This window comes from Lissotriton vulgaris, unplaced genomic scaffold (assembly GCF_964263255.1).
Source record: "Lissotriton vulgaris unplaced genomic scaffold, aLisVul1.2 SCAFFOLD_5990, whole genome shotgun sequence".
Lineage (NCBI taxonomy): Eukaryota > Metazoa > Chordata > Amphibia > Caudata > Salamandridae > Lissotriton > Lissotriton vulgaris.
This window is the reverse complement of record NW_028250483.1, coordinates 3,339-18,803: the sequence shown is the minus strand read 5'-3', so window position 1 is coordinate 18,803 and position 15,465 is coordinate 3,339. Positions and strand designations below refer to the sequence as shown.

At 49.1% G+C, this 15,465-nt stretch overlaps 1 long non-coding RNA gene across 1 annotated transcript in view; it reads right to left on the bottom strand.

The window, feature by feature from the left end:
* LOC147663257 (uncharacterized) overlaps positions 1-14,901 on the bottom strand; it is a 105,952-nt gene extending 91,051 nt beyond the window's left edge. Inside the window, exon 1 of the long non-coding RNA XR_015305361.1 lies at positions 14,824-14,901. This is a non-coding gene — a long non-coding RNA (uncharacterized LOC147663257). The remainder of the gene's footprint in view (positions 1-14,823) is intronic.
* Between the last annotated feature and the right edge of the window lie 564 nt (positions 14,902-15,465).

Here is a 15,465-nt window from a genome sequence, read left to right as displayed (position 1 = left end):
ATGTGGTGCAGCATGGCAAGATTTTATCCATCTCATGTGTGTTTGCCTCAGCTTAAACGAGTATCGCTCCTAAAAAAGCCTTTTAATAACAAAGGGATCAGAACTTGTAGATCGGCCATAATTAGAGGACTTGGTACAAAAGACCCTCAGTTGACCTGTAAATGATGACATTTGCATTACTTTACTATATGGCTGATGGATGCAGGCACTGCCAACCGAGTAATGTTCAGTAACTCTATTGCAATTTTAAAATGGTAAAAAGCTTTTAATGTTAATATCTGATGAAACCGTAATCCTGACAACAATTTTACGATACAGAATCCTGTATTAATTTTTACTGGTTTCAGGATAGGGATATTACTTCCAGCTTTTAGGACACAATAAGTAACATGCTCTTTTTTAAAATATTTTAAACCATTTATATGTTGCTAAATTATTTATCAACACAAAAAGGAGCATAGAGGGAAGAAAAGGAAACCAGGTCGCCCTCCACTCTCAAAGTCATTCACAATGTAATGACCTGGTCCAATTGAGGCACTATTCTTAATTCCTTTAATTGATGTACAATATTTCGGGGAAAGTTTTCTTCTTTTCAAATGCCTCCCCTATCCCAAAGGTTCACGGGGTAAAGGGTACATCAAAATCATGCCAAATTTAAAATAAGCCACAGTTCCTTATCAGACAGTCATAACCTCTAAACACCAATACTACACAGTGTATATAGTGAAAAATGTGTGCAAGCTAGATGACCCCTCACGGGCGAACCACCAACGGGGAACCTGCAACACGTGACCATTGTTTCTGTTGTTTCTTCCCCTGCTTTTTATTTTCCCAATTCTGTTTCGGAAAAACAGGATGGTTGTCTTTAGTAGGCTGCACCGACTGAGTTTGCTGTTGTGTTGGTGTTTTAGCAAAAGACTTAAAACCCAAACTATTGCGGCCAATGGTCTTATTAGCCTCAGCAATAATCTTCGGTAACTCACAGGGTTTTGTGTCTTCTGGGACAAGGCATAAAGCATTAGGCGCCTGAAAGTTATCCGCATCACCCTTAACACTCCGATGAGATCAGCAACTATGACAAACACTCCGACCAGCCCAATTCCTAATTAAACTGCTGCTTCCGAAGCGTGCTCATCCTGAACACACTTGATCACGGAGGGCAGTACAGTCATAGAAGTTGTGCCGAAACACTAACTGTGATACAAGTGTCAGTTGCTTTCGTCTTCAGAAATGGACATAGTGCTTGCCGCACAATTGTAACCTCCGCTGTGCAGTCTAGCAGCGTTACTGCCTATGTTAGGTTTTGATGTTGTGTTCTCACCGTCTGTGGCATATCTAGCTGTTAATGCAGCAACTTTCTTAAACAGAGGGCGTTGATTACGGAGGGCAGGACAGTCATAGAAGATGTGCCGAAACACTTTGCATACACCGCTGCGAATACTTTACCCCAATTCTCACAATTGGTTACCTCTGGTACTAAGTCTTTCTGCAGACTAATCGTAAGGATCCTGTGTTTATCCACAGGCGTGGTATTAGAAAATACAGCTTCCAGCTGGTCAAATTTCTCAGCAAGCCAGTAAGGTAAATCATCCTTATTCTGGGGATGCTTGCCCATAACTGAATTAACACCAGTCTTTTGCACACGGAGGCATCTTCGCAAGGCAGCGTTTCAAGACTCCACCAAGCCCACTTCTCGCCGCACCCGCTTCGCGGGTGCCGCTTCGCGGGTGCCGCTTCGTCCAGGAGTGCGTGGGGCAGCATCACCCGAAGGAGAGGAGCGGTAGGCGGTTCCGGGCGTGAGACTTCAGCGGGGCTGCGAGCGTGCGGGGACTCCAACAACCAGGAGCCCCTGCGAGACCGATAGCCAGCATCCGGTCCGCTCTCTCCCTGCTGGCCCGCCCCCCGCCCACCTGAGGACTGTAAAAGCATCCCTCACCTTCCCTCGTTGGGACACCAGTCTTTTGCACACGGAGGCATCTTCGCAAGGCAGCGTTTCAAGACTCCACCAAGCCCACTTCTCGCCGCACCCGCTTCGTGGGTGCCGCTTCGTCCAGGAGTGCGTGAGGCAGCATCACCCGAAGGAGAGGAGCGGTAGGCGGTTCCGGGCGTGAGGCTTCAGCGGGGCTGCGAGCGTGCGGGGACTCCAACAACCAGGAGCCCCTGCGAGACCGATAGCCAGCATCCGGTCCGCTCTCCCTGCTGGCCCGCCCCCCGCCCACCTGAGGACTGTAAAAGCATCCCTCACCTTCCCTCGTTGGGACACCAGTCTTTTGCACACGGAGGCATCTTCGCAAGGCAGCGTTTCAAGACTCCACCAAGCCCACTTCTCGCCGCACCCGCCTCGCGGGTGCCGCTTCGTCCAGGAGTGCGTGGGGCAGCATCACCCGAAGGAGAGGAGCGGTAGGCGGTTCCGGGCGTGAGACTTCAGCGGGGCTGCGAGCGTGCGGGGACTCCAACAACCAGGAGCCCCTGCGAGACCGAGAGCCAGCATCCGGTCCGCTCTCCCTGCTGGCCTGCCCCCCGCCCACCTGAGGACTGTAAAAGCATCCCTCACCTTCCCTCGTTGGGACACCAGTCTTTTGCACACGGAGGCATCTTCGCAAGGCAGCGTTTCAAGACTCCACCAAGCCCACTTCTCGCCGCACCCGCTTCGCGGGTGCCGCTTCGCGGGTGCCGCTTCGTCCAGGAGTGCGTGGGGCAGCATCACCCGAAGGAGAGGAGCGGTAGGCGGTTCCGGGCGTGAGGCTTCAGCGGGGCTGCGAGCGTGCGGGGACTCCAACAACCAGGAGCCCCTGCGAGACCGATAGCCAGCATCCGGTCCGCTCTCCCTGCTGGCCCGCACCCCGCCCACCTGAGGACTGTAAAAGCATCCCTCACCTTCCCTCGTTGGGACACCAGTCTTTTGCACAAGGAGGCATCTTCGCAAGGCAGCGTTTCAAGACTCCACCAAGCCCACTTCTCGCCGCACCCGCTTCGCGGGTGCCGCTTCGTCCAGGAGTGCGTGGGGCAGCATCACCCGAAGGAGAGGAGCGGTAGGCGGTTCCGGGCGTGAGACTTCAGCGGGGCTGCGAGCGTGCGGGGACTCCAACAACCAGGAGCCCCTGCGAGACCGATAGCCAGCATCCGGTCCGCTCTCCCTGCTGGCCCGCCCCCGCCCACCTGAGGACTGTAAAAGCATCCCTCACCTTCCCTCGTTGGGACACCAGTCTTTTGCACACAGAGGCATCTTCGCAAGGCAGCGTTTCAAGACTCCACCAAGCCCACTTCTCGCCGCACCCGCTTCGCGGGTGCCGCTTCGTCCAGGAGTGCGTGGGGCAGCATCACCCGAAGGAGAGGAGCGGTAGGCGGTTCCGGGCGTGAGGCTTCAGCGGGGCTGCGAGCGTGCGGGGACTCCAACAACCAGGAGCCCCTGCGAGACCGATAGCCAGCATCTGGTCCGCTCTCCCTGCTGGCCCGCCCCCTGCCCACCTGAGGACTGTAAAAACATCCCTCACCTTCCCTCGTTGGGACACCAGTCTTTTGCACACGGAGGCATCTTCGCAAGGCAGCGTTTCAAGACTCCACCAAGCCCACTTCTCGCCGCACCCGCTTCGCGGGTGCTTCTTCGCGGGTGCCGCTTCGTCCAGGAGTGCGTGGGGCAGCATCACCCGAAGGAGAGGAGCGGTAGGCGGTTCCGGGCGTGAGACTTCAGCGGGGCTGCGAGCGTGCGGGGACTCCAACAACCAGGAGCCCCTGCGAGACCGATAGCCAGCATCCGGTCCGCTCTCCCTGCAGGCCCGCCCCCGCCCACCTGAGGACTGTAAAAGCATCCCTCACCTTCCCTCCTTGGGACACCAGTCTTTTGCACACGGAGGCATCTTCGCAAGGCAGCGTTTCAAGACTCCACCAAGCCCACTTCTCGCCGCACCAGCTTCGCGGGTGCCGCTTCGCGGGTGCCGCTTCGTCCAGGAGTGCGTGGGGCAGCATCACCCGAAGGAGAGGAGCGGTAGGCGGTTCCGGGCGTGAGACTTCAAGGGGCTGCGAGCGTGCGGGGACTCCAACAACCAGGAGCCCCTGCGAGACCGATAGCCAGCATCCGGTCCGCTCTCCCTGCTGGCCCGGCCCCCGCCCACCTGAGGACTGTAAAAGCATCCCTCACCTTCCCTCGTTGGGACACCAGTCTTTTGCACATGGAGGCATCTTCGCAAGGCAGCGTTTCAAGACTCCACCAAGCCCACTTCTCGCCGCACCCGCTTCGCGGGTGCAGCTTCGTCCATGAGTGCGTGGGGCAGCATCACCCGAAGGAGAGGAGCGGTAGGCGGTTCCGGGCGTGAGGCTTCAGCGGGGCTGTGAGCGTGCGGGGACTCCAACAACCAGGAGCCCCTGCGAGACCGATAGCCAGCATCCGGTCTGCTCTCCCTGCTGGCCCGCCCCCCGCCCACCTGAGGACTGTAAAAGCATCCCTCACCTTCCCTCGTTGGGACACCAGTCTTTTGCACACGGAGGCATCTTCGCAAGGCAGCGTTTCAAGACTCCACCAAGCCCACTTCTCGCCGCACCCGCTTCGCGGGTGCCGCTTCATCCAGGAGTGCGTGGGGCAGCATCATCCGAAGGAGAGGAGCGGTAGGCGGTTCCGGGCGTGAGACTTCAGCGGGGCTGCGAGCGTGCGGGGACTCCAACAACCAGGAGCCCCTGCGAGACCGATAGCCAGCATCCGGTCCGCTCTCCTTGCTGGCCCGCCCCCCTCCCAACACGCCCCCTAAAACATAGCCACAGCCTCCCGCAGCGCGGGACGCAGCACGGGGCGAAAACCGGGCAAAGAGCGGGCCGTTTGAGGCCGTTCGAGTACGGCAGAGTCCGGCCCGGGCCCACCCCCCCTGGCCGTTTTTGTTGTACCTAAGGTAGGCGGTCTACATAATTTTAAAATCGCTTGGTACTTGGTACTGTGGGGACGGACTCAAGTAACATTAACTGACCTTGTGGCTGTGAGCCCAATTTATATCCCACCATGCCCCTCAGGTCAGGTAAAGAACATACAGTCCAAATCCAAACAACTAAGGGAGTTGTATCGGGCCCGCTGGATGCTTTCATTACACGGGCCACGGGGATATTGGAGAAGGAAATTGCGATGGTGGAAAAAAGACTCTCGCTTGACCTTGTTAGCGGTAAGCGCTCTTCGTTGGGTGGACTAGCCACTACCACCAGCCCCGTAGCACATGCTGCATTCAATTGTGTACAATCCATTACCACAGAAGCAATTGTTCATCTAGATAGTGTGGGGTAGAGCCCAAATGTACGCATATTGGATGAAGATGCGTACAGCTTAGATGATTCCCAAGTTAGTATGGGGGACGACTTGCAGGTTAGTGTGGAACCTGAACCTAGTCAGATATCTGGTTACTTACCCCTTAATGTTTTCAATACCGTTGTTGCCACAGATCCCCTAAGCCCAGACATTACTTCTAGAAAGAGAAAGCAAGACTCGAGTCTCTCGGGAGGGAGAGAATGTAAGATCCCAAAAACAAAAGACATAACAGATAATGAAAGCCAGGTCCCTGGGCATCCTTCAGTTACACATATTCCTTCCTTATTCACCAATGTCTTGTGCCCCTCTCTCACCACCTTGGGCTCTTCGAACCCCTGTCCAATGTGCCTTAATAGCGATGAGATCTTGCTAGTAAAAATGGAGGCCATGTTCAAAACCCTCCTACTACCCGTCCTGGAACGGACCAGACTAATGACCTCAAAAATAGACACTATGGAGGCTGTAGTGAATACAAACCTGGCCATGCTACAAAAACTAACCGGCACCAGCTCTGTGGGTGCTATCAAAACGCAAATAGCCCCAAAGACCACAAGTATAAATAATATTCCCACTAGCAATGCCTCCAACAACAAAACAACAGGGGTAGATACCAATAGGCCCACAGGGGGGGGAAAGCCAAAAACTACATCTACTAAGACAACCGCGAGTACCCTAACACATACCTCTAAGACGAAGGCCACTGAAAAACACAATTCTCTTAGACCTCAAAGCACTAGGCCACCCCCACAGGTAAAACCAAATCCCGTCCCCCCCGTCTTCCACCTCATGGAGATATAGCTAGTCAGCGCAGTACTACCAACCCAAGGATGGAGAAACACACAAGGTATACCACCCCACGTGCTGATCTCCCTATGGAGGCAACACGCTATACAATAGTATTAACGGGTGTTGCTCCTCTAAAACCCGGTAGTAAGGAGTCGTATGGGGACCTTCGCAACAAGGTGATCTTTTGGTTAAATCAAAAACGACCCTTACCCCCCTCCTCACCAACTGAGATACTTTTTGTAAGGAGAGTAGACTGGGTGGGTCATGGCACCAAGGATCTGGAGGGAGATTGTATCCTAATCTTGTTTAAGGATCCATGGGTGGTAGATACTATTCGAAGAGAAGCTAGGTTCGCTAGACAGGGGGACGTCCAAACACTGGGCCTTTCATATTTTTACCCACACAGACAAAGTCTCATTCGACCATGCCCCAATTTTGGACAACCCCCAGCTAGGAGATATCCCTCGGAATTGACACCCCTAGCCCAGCAACGTCCTTTTCTCTTCAACCACTTTGGTCCCCTATCTGATCTTGAGGCCATAGATTGACATCATATACCACCCTGTTTGACCACCTCTGTTGAATCTGTTGGTCACGAGCCGACGAGGCGGAATAGGGAGAACCCACATCTTATTGATAATTTAGATGTAATTATGGGGGACTTAGCCACAAGGGAGACTATTCTATTAGCATCCAAAAACGAAACAGAGGCCACGAAGTGTGGGGACCCTGTGGATAATTTTAGGATCACGGAGAATAGGAGGGTAATTGGGGGTAACCAGGTATTTTCTGCAGCTCCAGCTATGCCACCCCCCCGGTGGTCTCTGTCTTAGAAAATCTAAACATACTATCTTGGAACATTGCTGGGATCAAGGCCCGTATGCTCTCTGAAGATTGGTTGGAGTTTGTGGACAAATTTGATATCATCCTTCTCCAGGAAACCTGGGCACCCAATCCAGTCTTCAGGTTGGGCTATGTTAATTTCTTCAAAACTGCGATTAGAGGGAGTAAAGGGCGTGCATCAGGCAGCTTATTGATATGGGTAAAGCAGTCATTGGGACTCCATCCCATAGAGCTACCTGTTCAGAACCCGGATCTCCTTATAATCAAGCTGAGCAAGGTCAGTCATCGGGACCTGATTATGTTTAACATATACGCCAGAGGTACACCTGGTGGCCGCAGCCCCCCCTTGTTGAATGTTTTAGACCATAAGCTTGCTGAAATGGGTAGTGGGAATGTTATCCTTTTAGCAGGTGATTTAAACTGTACCATTGAGCCACTGTATGAACTAGGGGGCAGTTGGGGTTCGGCTGAGGACGTTGCTTGGGACATCCCTGATTTGATGGTTGATAAACCTGTTAATGCGACCGAGGCAGCAGTGAACTGGATGGCTCTTTGCTTAAATAGGGGATTTCGGGCTTGCAATGGCCGCACAAGATCGGATAAAGGAGCCAACTGTACCTTCGACAACGGCCTAAGGCGAAGCCGTATTGACTATGTTTTGTTAAAGCTGGAATATTGGCCCCTACTAGTGGATATGGAAGTAACACTGCGCCCAGAAAGTGACCATAACCCCCTGTCACTCCTACTAAAACTGCCAGGCATAAAGAGACTGGAGGAGCCTACCACTTCACGGACAGGGGATGTCTTGATATCTAATGATAGGAGGAGGCTAAAATGGTCCAGGGTTGTGGAGGACGAAACTTTATGGGTCAATGTTAACACAGTGGTCAAAAATGTGTGTAACGAAATGTTAAAAATTGATCTGTTGGGGGGCAGTCCGGAAACGGCTAACAATGTTATCAATCTCCATATTCGCTGTTTCGACCAGTTAAAATCTCTACTTTCACTCCCTTGTCGGAATACTCCCACTAAAGTCAACTCCCACCACCAGAAATGGTATAACGAAAAATGTAGGGAGGCCATACAGACCTTATTAAAATTATTAAATCTCGGGATATGGGTGCAGTTAAAGCAGCAAGGTCACGATATAGGAAAATTCAGTGGGAAGCAAAACGGGAGTGGGAGGACAAGTTCTGGTCGGATCTCCTGGATGCCTCCACTTCGAATAATCCGATAAAGTTTTGGGATCTAGTCAAGTGGGGGATGGATTCTGATTCGTGTACCCCCGCAAATTATGTACCTCCGGATGAGTGGGTAACCTTTTATTCTGCCCAATTCAGTGTTGACAATACTAAACCCCTACAAATCATGGGAAAGGCACCCCCGTTACACAAATACGGGGAGAAACTTGTCTTCTCAGAATCAGAGGTTGAGCTTGCTTTAGGCTTGACCTTGCGAGGGAAAGCACCCGGCATGGACCTCATCCCCGCTGATCTGTTTAAAGCTAATCCCGCCTTGTGGCTGCCCTATATAACCAAGATTGCTAACTCATTAGCCATGGGAGCCAGTATTCCAAAATCTTGGAAGGGGGCCGAGATAATACCTATATTTAAAAAAGGCGACAGGTCAAACCCGGGGAACTACCGTCCGATAAGTCTCATTGATTCCATACAAAAAATCATCGCACGTATGGTCTTGGGACGGGTTCAGGGCTGGATTGAATCTGAGGGCATACTATCTCCCTTGCAGGCGGGCTTCAGATCGGGCATAAGCACCATCGACCAGGTGTTCAGACTTTGTCTGATCTACTGGAAAGTGGTCCTGCTCGGTGGTGGTACCATCTTCGCAGCATTCATTGACCTGAAGTCCGCCTTCGATCTTGTGCCAAGGGACAAACTGTGGGGAGTTATGAGAAATTTGGGAATACCAACAGAGCTACTCAACCTAATAATTAAACTCCACGAGGATAATTATGCGAGGGTGAGGTGGGGAGGCCAGGGACAAGTGACAGAATCATTTCCCGTAACTAGAGGTGTCAGTCAGGGGTGCGTCTTGGCACCAACACTCTTCCTCTTGTTCATTGATCAAGTGGTGAAATTTTTCTCGGATACCCCCACTGATGACCCAATGCTGGCCGGGACAAGATTCCCAATGCTCATCTTCGCTGATGACACCCTACTCCTCTCGAGAACACGTAGCGGTTTACAGCGGCCGCTGGACCGCTTTGAAGAGTTCTGTGCCATAAATAATCTTGCGGTGAATGTGGGCAAAACAAAGTTTATTGTTTTTTTCCGAGAAACCGCCCTGTCCGGAGCTCTGTGAGCTTGAGTGGAGTCAACCTTGAGCAAGTTGAGACCATGACTTACCAGGGTGTTACCCTAGATAGCCGTCTGAGATGGAAAGATCAAGTTGGCGTTCAACATCTTAAGCTTGCACGGCTAACTGGTTGTTTGATAAAGGAGCAAAAGAGATCCATCACTAAGCGCGTCACCCCAGCTCTCAAGATCTATGACGCCAAAATCAGCACTGCAATCTTATATGGCGCAGATCTCTGGGGTTATATGGACCTCTTAAATCTGTTTAAAACCCAATGTAAGTTCCTACGGAACCTGGTAGGTCTACCACAGTCGTCTCCATCCATTCCTCTTTGCTTGGATATGGGGTGCCTTCCGATCAATGAGATGGCCAGATACAGATTGGTGGCTCTGTGGAGGCGATTATGGACCTCCCCTGACCTGTCCTTATTTGCAAAAGAATTAGCAGAAGTCAGGTCAATTGGAGGTTCTGGGAAAATTCCATGGCTCCAAGCGGTAAAAACCATCTTAGTGGATATAGGGTTAGAACAACTCTGGATAGCTCCCTCCACTACCGCCTTTCCCTCCAAACAAGAGTTTAAAGCATTGTATTGGGCTTCGCTCCGCCAAAACCGAGTTTCGGTGTCCAGCCTTACCAGCCTCACGGGCAGGTTCCTTACTTTCAAGTTGGACCTGTCCCGTGAACCCTATTGGGATGTTATCACCAAACCGCTGGACAAGAAACTCTACCACCAGTTCCGGGTAGGAGCTTTGCCATTGAACACCTTTATAAACAAATGGTCCACTGGTGTTTCAGATCTCTGTAAAGGCTGCTCGGGGCAGAAGGAATCAGAGGGCCACTTTCTATTTGCCTGCCCTAGTTACCTGGCGCCGCGAACCAAATGGCTAAAACCGCTGTTTCAGCGTTTACCATTCAGAAAATCTGCAGAGGCCATTTGGGCGCTAAAGACTAACACCTTTGAGGTGTTTGTAGTGAGTCTAGCCAAATATCTGGGGTGGGCCTGGATCATTAGGTCAAAACATCTGTCAAGTTTGATAGACCCCTCTAATACCCACTCATAAGGTTGTTTACTCTGTCTATTGTATAAACATACGATTGCACTTCTTGCACTTTATATATGGAATGGTGTCCTATTAATTGTTACTGTTCGTCATGTAATTGTCAATTTTTACGACTTTATCAGGTTTCTTATTTAAGATGTTTATTATTATTTTTAAATTCTTTTATAAATAACTTTTTTTATGTTTGTTAGCATTGTTTGATTTACCTTGCCTAGTTTATTTTGAATGTAGCCCTTGTCCAGTAACGTATTTGCTTTTTATATCTGAATCTAGCTGCTGTCGTAGTGAGTTTTCAATTAATAACAAACACATCTGTACATGGTCTACCTTTTGCAAAAAGTTTTTAAGCTATACCCTTTTAAAAATGTATCACAATGTGTCTTTTATGATTTACTAAATCGAAATAAAGACTTGAAACCTGAATTAACCATGACCGGTGAAATCGACATCCTAACCGGTCCTGCTGGTTGCGCCGCAACCCCAGGTGCCCCCACCTGGAGATTGCGTGAAACATATTGAACTAGAGCCCAAGGTACTTCAATTAAGGAGGTATGCAAGACACTTAATTCATCTACAGGGGCTGCTATATAACGTGGATATGGTGTGTACCCTGCCAAAACTGGCCAAGTGGCCCCCGGGATCGACAAAGGGCCTAAACGGACCAGAGTCACTGTGTGGGGGAGGACGCCATTAAATCAAATACGGTGCTGCCATGCCGAAATCGGAACTTCGAGTGTTGTATATGACCGATTTGCTACAGGTATTGCTGTGAGAATATTTGAATTAGGTGTGGGTGGAATTTGAGAAGTTGCCTTTCGCAAAATTCTGCGAAACGGCAAGAATTCTCTGCGAGCACGCAAAATTTCGCGTGCTTGCGGAGATTTTGCTGCACCCGTCAAAAGTATTGCCTGTAAAGTGGCGCTACTGTGTTTACTATTAGTAAAGGATGCAAACGCCAATCGAGGCAGAAGAAAAAGGTGGTGGCGTAAGAGAGAGATTGATAGAATGAAGAATTGTTAGTGTGACAACTATCAGAGACAAATGATGTGAAGTCAACCAGTGTACTGTATTTAATAGTGAGCATGAGAGCCATACACGTGACCTTTCCAGTGAAGCATTAAGACACGGCTGTTGCAGCACTGGACCAGTATGAGAGCCAAAGAATCTCCCACAAGGTGACCTGGCACATTTAAAAATTGGGATACAGGAGTACCGAAGTGGAACGTGCGTTGCACAAATAAAGGGAACGTGGCGCCATACAGCTTGCTGGAATACAGGCAATACTGATATCCAAGTATTTAATATGTTGCCGCCCTCGTGAAGGATGCTGACTGTGAGGATCAAAGGTCGATAAAACTCAAATAATCAATTAAAAGGGAAGTCCCGTTTCGGAAACATTGCTTTGACAGAGGGACGTGCACTAAATATGACTATGAGCGGGCTGGAGGCATTATGGAGCGTGTAAGAAAACTCACCGCAAGTGGTGAGCAGTGTGGACTATGGCGTCTGCCCTTCCGACAGGAGCTCCCGGGTCATCGTGCGCCAGAGATTCTAAAAGATGCACTTAGGCCCACAAGGGATCATGGGAGTGGTAGTCAGAACCCGGAAAATCATGGAAAATGTAGTTTAGTTGATTGACGATGAGATGTATCTGATCACCGTGAGCATGCGATTGTAATGGGAAAAGGCTGCAAGATACAGGGAAAAATACAAATATAAAAAATATAAATAAAGAGGTACCAAGCTTTCAGTAGATAAAAGTCCTCGTCAGACAAGCCCCCGTGCATGTTAACTGTTCAGGAAGCTGCCAAAGGTGCCTGTATGCAAAAGTAGACCAATTGTAGACAACACTACAGGCATATTAAAAGTCATGACAAGCCGGGAGGAAGTGGTGCAACCTAGCCATTGGTGTCGAGGGTATGCATACTGGTGCAGTCAAAGCCGGTAGATCGCAACGTATTGAGGCAAAAAACAGATTGTGCAAATAAAGGGATGGTGGCACACGGTGGACCGGCAGCACCTGCAAGTGCTTCCTGGTGAGGTATACAAGTACCTCATGCCCCCTGAATTCCGTTCTGCAGCGGATCGCAGAAGTTTCGACATTTTCGCGTTCCGCGCAGAAATGCTGAAATTTCGCAAGTTCCACGAACGGAACGGTATTTGCCGCCCATCCCTAGTTTGAATGGAATAAGTTATCATACCCATTCACAGCCTCAAAGGTAACCCAAGAGTAGAATACCTCGAATTGGAAAGCTGGGTTAGCATCAACCACAAAAATAAGCACAACACCTGCGTCAGGCACTCCATATTGTGTCAAATGACGATGGAGTGGTGTGCCACTATGCGTAGCAATATCGACTGCCATAATGACAAAGAAAAGAATAACTACTTATTTGTGCAGCTGCACAAAAAGGGTTAGCAATTTAATATAACAATACAAACCTTTTAAAATCCCAAGCTTGAATGAACCTATAACTCATCTATATAGGTAGGCTATGCCGTCACAACTGTTTTCCGGAAACAGGAGTGAGGGTATTGTGGACAAGTACAAGCACTACTAAAGTGTCTCAAACATAAGTACCAGACCAAACATTAAGTGCGACATGTTGCAGTGATTCTGCTCATGCACAGAACTATGCGCAGGAAACCAGGACCTTGGTGGATTGTGGTGTACCAAAAAAACCACCTCAGTACCTAGAACCCCAATCCGACTAGCATTAGTGTCTAATTTGTTCTCCGTACTACAGCGAAGCTACCAATGATTAGACAATCTAGAACATGTGACTTAGTAAAATCTCAGGAATAGTGGAAACCAAGAACACTCTTTCGCTATAACACTCATACTAGTCCACAACGTGAGTAATCAGAGACACAATGTAGTTTAAAATGTTTATTTTAACAGACGTGCTCTAGGATGCAGTATTCGCGTCAATACCAGAAAAAAGATGCATAAGAATAATACAATCAGCATTGTTACATTTCCGTAAAGCACAAAAGGGGAAATAATATTATAATGACAGTGGAAACAGGACTACAGCGCCTTTACCACCCTCCCTGTGCTGGGAGTTAGTTTTAAGTAATAAGTAAGAAGAAGACCTCTAGGCTTTGATGGGGGATCCCATACCTCCAAGATCAGATGAAGTGAATCACATTCCAGGACAAACACAGCTCTTCGTAGTTGGAAAGGTTTTCTCCAAAGTGCTTCCTCATGCATGCAATGCCATATTAAAAGCACCTGGGTTTCAGTTTGGGCAGCTGCGCCTTCTGTTATGTCCCAGCGCCTTGAGACCCTCACAGGTGAGTAGCTCGCACTATAAACTACTGATTGATTGATTGATTAATTGATTATGTGTGTGGACTGATCAACGTGAATTAATAGCATACATTGCTATTCAACCTTGGACATGCTGTGCAGACAGAGAGCACAGTGTACGCCTAGATATGTGAAAAACAGACAGTTCTCATGTGAAGAAGCGCAAGAAGTGTATTTACGAGAACAGAGCCTTGTAGTGTTGTGTGCAAAAGAGGCAAAATGGTGTCTAAGCATATATTTCATTTATGCTAATATAGCAATGTCAGCAGTTAACCCTTTATCTTCACTACATCAGTATGGCCCATGCAAATGAGCAAACACTTTACCTCTGTGCCAATGTGCTATTATAGGGGCTGGCACATATGCAATGCAGCAGTCAGTGGTCTGTCTGTGTGACACAAAGAGGAGGCACACATTCAGTGTGATTCCCCCTTCCAAGGGTTCTACTTGAATGCAGGGGAAAGTGGGTCCCAAGGTCCCTCCAGACATCCCCTGTTGGTGAGTGCAGTCACTTACTGTACCTCATTGAAAGGCAGTCTGCATAGCTGCTATATGGTGAAATATGGACTGACAGCTTCTGCTGGTCCGCCTTTTACTGACGTGCTGCTCTTAGGCCAGATGTGAGCTTGCAGCTGTACTGAGGGTACAATATTAACAAAAATAATTGGAAGCGCTGACCTGGTCTATGCCTGGTGCACCAAGTACATTGTGGTGCGGACCAGGCCATAATAAGGCCCACGGGGCTCAACTAATGGTGTATTAATGAGGGACTGGTGAATGAACCAGCTAATTATGGCCCTTTGACTGAGGCAATGATGGACTGGGACCGAGCCACTAATGGACCTGGAACAAAGACAATGATGCAGCAGTAACTGCAGGGACTGACACAACGATGGACCTAGGAGGGAGCCATTGGTGACCCAAAATTAGAGGTAATGATGGTTCTGGGACTCCGCCAATAACATGTTTGGGACAGAGACAACAATGGGCCTCGAAATTTGCCATTTATGAATCTGAGACCGAGGAAATGACGGACACACTTCTGTGCTAGTAATAGAACCAAGATAATGTGAATGAATGATAATCTTGGGACGAAATAATGGTGGATGACTTACTGAGCCAATGATATATCTGATCCCTTAATATGCAATGCAATGGAAAATAATTCAGAATGAGCTCAATAGGCCAAAGAAGTAAGGTGCAGAAAGCAAAATACTGACCAGGTGCTGCTAGGATGGGTTTTCCAAGCTCCATATGACCCATCTTCTTTCCTAAAAGTCAAGAGTCGTGTATGACCTGAAAAGAGGCAAGAAAGCATTAAAAGAGACAGTTATACCATATTTTTATCCATCAGAACCTTTCTACAGAATGTATTTTAATGCAGCTGTGATCCATTACATCATACACTTCAACCAGTAGTGCAGACATTGGAAATATAGAGAAAATCCAGCACATTATGAGCTGGAAGGACTGTGCACTGATGATCATGTTACTTACCTTTGGTAACGCCTAATTTGGTAGAGACTCTGTCTGGCTGAAGATTCCTTACCTTAGAATTATTCCCAAATGTCAGACTGAATCTGGAATTGTTTGGGTGAGCAGTACCCCAGTGCACTGGTAAGTTGAATCATTTGCTCCAATTGCATCGCCCGCGCCGGAAGTGACGTGCAGTGCCTATATAGACGACACAACATTGTGCTAACTCCAGTTTCTTTTCATGGCTTTCCAAGCAGGGAGCACAGAGACACATGAGGCTCTTCCTCACAGAGACCTGGTTCAACGATACCTCTCACTCTATCTTTGATCTCCTATTACCCACAGGCTATTCTATACTCAAGAATGACAGAACCGACGGCGTTGGG